The sequence below is a fragment of the Phoenix dactylifera genome, chromosome 6 (assembly GCF_051530095.1).
Source record: "Phoenix dactylifera cultivar Ajwa chromosome 6, Ajwa_hap1_PhDact_Kaust_v1.1, whole genome shotgun sequence".
NCBI lineage: Eukaryota > Viridiplantae > Streptophyta > Magnoliopsida > Arecales > Arecaceae > Phoenix > Phoenix dactylifera.
In genome coordinates, this window is record NC_143195.1 from 3,724,689 (window position 1) to 3,729,852 (window position 5,164).

The window sequence follows — 5,164 nt, forward strand, 5'->3', positions numbered from 1 at the left end:
AGTACGAGTATCCTTGTCTGTACTATAAGGTTCATGATTTGGTTTTCACATAAAGATAAAGATTGAATACCCTGGCTAGAACACCTAAGTACCTTACGATCCGACTTTGGTTGACCTATAGTCACGATGCAGTCATGTATATAATAAAAATATCTATATGGTTCAGTCTGCCTTCTCTTTTCTTGCAAAATTATTATTAAATTAAAAAAAAAACCTTATAATGACAAGCCGGGCCTCGTGGCGTAGTCTGGTTCGAGTAATTAAGCCCGAGAGGTGTTTCACCTAATGTCTTGAGCCAACTAGATCGGGGGTCATTGGCCGAAAGCTCGCTACATGGACCTTACTAGAGCCTAATAGGGTTGGACAGCTGTAGTCGTCATATATATATATAAAAAAAATGATGAAATAAAAATAAGCATGAATAGGGTTGGTCAGGCTGAACCTAGTGACATGTGGTAATGGCTGGTTTGACTCCATTGTATTGGACCTCTGTGTACCTGGGTTGTTTAGTCGGAATTGATAATACTTTCTTTACATGCGAACCATTCTAGACAAATTTAGATAACATATGATATTCTGAAAATTTGATGGATCAGGCTCAAATAAACTGTAGAAAATACTTGTGAACTTGAGTAGTACACCTAAAATTCAAGTGGTACCATGTTGTGGTGGAGGTATTAGTACTCTGAGAAAGTATACTATTTTATGCACACTATACTTTCATATTTTTCTTGCTTTGAAAGTTGCCGTGCTTGAAAATATATACTAATAAATTACATGTGTATTAGCTTAGGCTTTATTTCATATTTTTAGGATCTCATTTATGATGTTTGTGGGTAACATCCCTGAAATCCTCATGAGACAACACTCGTCCACTAGGATAACCTAGGGGTTTAACGGCTTGTTGCACGTACTAAGTGCAATCGTGAGTCTCTACGAAAGTGGTTACATATCTTAGTTTTTAGTACTCGGCTTCAATAAAAATAATAAAAATAATAATAATAATAAAAGAGAGTTTAGGAAAGACCATCTTTTGTACTCTCATGTTATCATTTGTTCATTAATTGCTAGAGACTAGCAATAAGCTAGTTGGAGGGTGTGATGAGAGCACAAAAGTGCGATCTACATACCACTTAAATTAGTCTTATTGTTAACAGATGATGATAATTTCGTCGAGTTAATATTATACTTTTGTTTCGTATAGGTTATCATAAATCAGAGATAAAATGCATATTTGATACAGATTTGGTTCAGGAAGATGCATAGCCCAAGCTGTGCGCACCCGATCTCGCCATGGCCTAGTCGAACCCATCATTTATCAAGCTCCAATATGGGCAGCAGCCATGCTTGACCATATTAGAGCGACACTTGGCGACCATCCACATGAAATGCACAACGGATCCGTGATCTGCATTGTCCCATGAACAGAGCTCCCCAGCCGTCCGTGTGCAGCCCATCATCTCGCAAGCATCTCCGCGTGCGAGCCAGCGTCCGCGCGCGATTCTCCCGCACCCAAAGTACTGTGATCTTTTCCCCGAATCAGCCTCCGTGATCCATTCTCGCAACTGCTCATTTCATGCGCCTCCCAGCTTCCTCCATCTTCGTTCTTCAGCGTGCAACCCCATATCCTAGCATCCGCCCGAGCCTGTGAAGCTGCCCAGCATCCCGCATCATTTCCTTTTCCCGTTTCAAAGCTTCCGTAGTCAACATCTTCCATGATCCCAGCCTTCGCGATTCATCCGGCATCCATCTCGTCCGCGTTCTCCTCTTCCACAGCGTCGCACCCGATCAACGCTCCCATGCCCGTGATCATCTCCCAGCATCCCGTGAATCTTCCCAGCGGCCGTCGGGAAGAGATCGCGCTCCTCCACTGCTTCCGCTCGAGCCCGAGCGTTCGTGAGCCAGCATCTGTGGCGATTATCCCGCGATTACCTACCAGCGTTCGTGAGCCAGCATCTATGGTGAGTCACCCGAATCCCAAGCGCCAGCAGTCCAAGCTTGATCTTCAGCTCTCACGTGCTTCCGGATCTTCCCCCCCACCAGCGCATCATCCGGTCGCAATCTCCCAGCAAAATTCCAGCCATCCACGATGCATCCGGATTCATTTCCTTCCGGATTAGCATCCATCCGTTGATCTCCACCGCAAGAAATCAGGGAACATTGCTGGCCCTAGAGCTCGACTATAAGAAGTTCCTCTCTCGGCTGGGAATGGTAGCCATCCAAGAAAAGAAAACAGGGGAGGAGGCTCATTCGGGAGGAAGAAGAGAGGAACCAGCTGAGCCATTAGGAAAAGAAAAAAAAAAGAGAGAAGGAAGAAACAGGGGATGCCTTGTTCTTCCGAAAAAAAAAGAAAAAGGGAGGGAGAGTTTAATGTTTTAATGGAGGGCTGATTTCTTTGGTGAAGGGTGATGGGGGAACCTTTGATGTTTTGCTTTATTTGAAGTAAATTCTAAACCTTTACTCTTATAGATTTATATTTTTAATATATTATGAATTCTTGCATAATTATTTTGTAGATAGTTCTTTAATGGTTTATGTTGATTAACATATGGACCGCTTTAGTATTTGATTTGTCGTTGATGTAATAGGCACGATGAATGCTTAGAAATAGAGTTCCCTATGTCCAAAAAAATATATTCCATGCTTTGATCTACTCTACTTTTACATCTTTAATCAAGAACCGAAGAATTTATTTCTTGAAAGCAAGATTATCAAAGGGGATTCCAGATCCCTACACCATCTTAATCTATCCAAACTTTGATTCTCTATTTACTGATTGATTTTCTATTTGCAAAACATCATCTTAATCCACAAATTTATTGAATTAATTAATCTAAAATTACGTTAATAATCTATAGATCGTTTCCTGAGGAATCGATCTCGGACTTCCGAGTTATACTACTTGTGTGATTCTCCTGTACTTGGGAGAACAATTTTTCGAGAGCACCAAGACAGTTGGGGTTTTCTGGCGACAGGAGCAAAAGCAACTTCTATGGGTAGCCGAAGAGTAATGGCAGTAAGTAGGAGCCAACTACCGATCTTTCTCAGATAGCATATTAGCTAAATTTCTTTCTCAGTGTGTGGGTAGATCTCAATCAGCCTTCATTAGGAGGAGATGTTTTATTGAAGACTTTCTTTGTGCACTTGAGATGGTGGCCTATTGTAGTAGATCTAGAATGAAATGAAAGGTATTCTGTGTAAATTGGACTTCGAGTTTTAGGTACTTGTAATTATTTATTGCACAATATTTTTTTAGGTACTTGTAATAGATGCATTGATCATACTACATAATGATTTTACTTATGTTTTTAGGACAAGTTCAAAATCTCGGATGATTATCATGGCAATCTAGTAGCTCAACAAGCTGTCCACAGAAAATGCTACAATATTCACAGAAATTGGAGGCATAATATGAAATTGCATTACAAGCATCTTAAGAACGTCTTACATGTGGACCCTTATAGTCATCCATACGAACATGTGACTCAAGAGGATTGGCGCCACTTAATTGACGATGTGTGGAAAAGCAAAGAACACAAGATAACTTACATATTTAGTGCTTAAGAGTTTATAAGTAAAATATTTGATCATAATGTTTTCTTTAGATTTTTAATTTGTATTTTTTTGAAGGTGAGATCAAAAGCTGGCAAAAAGAATAGGAAAAAGCTAGAGTACAATCATTGTTCAGGATCTCGGTTATTTGTTGCAACAATGACTATACAGGTAATATGTTTTATTCTAGTTTGCTGCAAGTATATTTTTGGAATTCTTTTATACAAGTAGATCTGTCAGTTATTTTAGTTTTCCTATTATGTAGTGGCTATATGCTAATCTAAATTACACTTTGCAGCCGGAGTTTAATGATTCTGAAAATCTTGAATTTTCAGAATTCTATAAGAAAACGCATACCAAGAAGAACAAAGAGTGGATTGATCCTATTTGCGCCGTGAAACATGTAGGTATCTAAAATCTCAATAATAATTTAAATCAGTTTCTGATTTTGTAAGGTTATATACATTTAATTCTGTTGTTACCTTTGCATTGACAGTCAAAGATGTTAAGCTTGCGAGAAGAATCTTCCAGTCCGATGTGCAATTAACATCAGAGGAGATGTCTAGGCAGACACTTGAAAAAAGGAAGAGATACATTCTTAGATTTGGGGATGGGCCGAAGCCCTCTTCATCTTCTTCCACACCTAGTCGTGTGTCACAAGACCATATTGGGGAGTTACAGAAACTTAAAGCTGAGATGGAGGAGATGAAGATGGAGCGTAAGATAGAGCGTGAGGAGCTGTAGAGGCAATTGGAGTAGGAGAGGAGAGAGCGTGAGGAGGAAAAGAAAGAGTGAGAGGAAGATCAGAAGCAAATTGCACATCTTACAAGTTTGGTGACAGAGTTCTTAAAGAAAAAGACTCAAACGCACAAGTCATCTATCCATCATGATGGGGCCATGTATTCAACTGGTGGTACAAATACTCGTTGGTATGTATTCTCATTTATATTACGTAGGTTATTTAGAAATTTGGACCAAATTAAACGAAATGTCATTGTAAACTTATACTTGAATTTTAGTTTATTATTATTCACATGTGGTTATTGATTGTGTATTCTTTTTTGCTTTCTCAGATACATGGTGGAGTTATGAGCATGTGAAATCTAGTTTCTGGTACATAGATAGCTTTTGTTTAGATGATCATGGTGGAGTTGTCTACAAGCAGAATCTAGTTTTTGGTATAAGAATATTTTTGTCTACATGATGGTTGTTTGGATGAATAGCAACATCAGATATTTTGAGATTTTTAATTTACATTTTGATGTGTTTGGTGATGATTATCACCTTAACATATGGTATGGATGAAACATTTTGATGTATGGTTAATAGGTATGCTTGACTTTAGACTTATAGATGATGATATTTATAATGAATGATTATGGATTCTCCAACATTGTGTATACTTCTATTTGGATGAGCAAATGTATTATGCAATATGGATATTGGATAGGCTGTGTTGTTTGTACAGGATTTGGAATGAGCCCAAAAATAAATATTAAGCTTATAATTTGAATTGTTAATTAAATACAGGTTAATACTTTCTGCCACCAAAAAATGTTTGTTGCCAATGCATTCCAATACATTCTGCGACCAAACTATTGGTGGGGGAAGA

The 5,164-nt window shown here is 38.5% G+C and overlaps 1 long non-coding RNA gene across 1 annotated transcript; it reads left to right on the forward strand.

Annotated features, from left to right (window-relative positions):
* The first annotated feature begins 4,062 nt into the window (after nt 1–4,062).
* LOC149753247 (uncharacterized) lies at nt 4,063–4,949 on the forward strand. The gene is made up of 2 exons (XR_016395661.1): nt 4,063–4,481; nt 4,626–4,949. It is a non-coding gene; the product is annotated as an uncharacterized LOC149753247 (long non-coding RNA).
* The last annotated feature ends 215 nt before the right edge of the window (nt 4,950–5,164 follow it).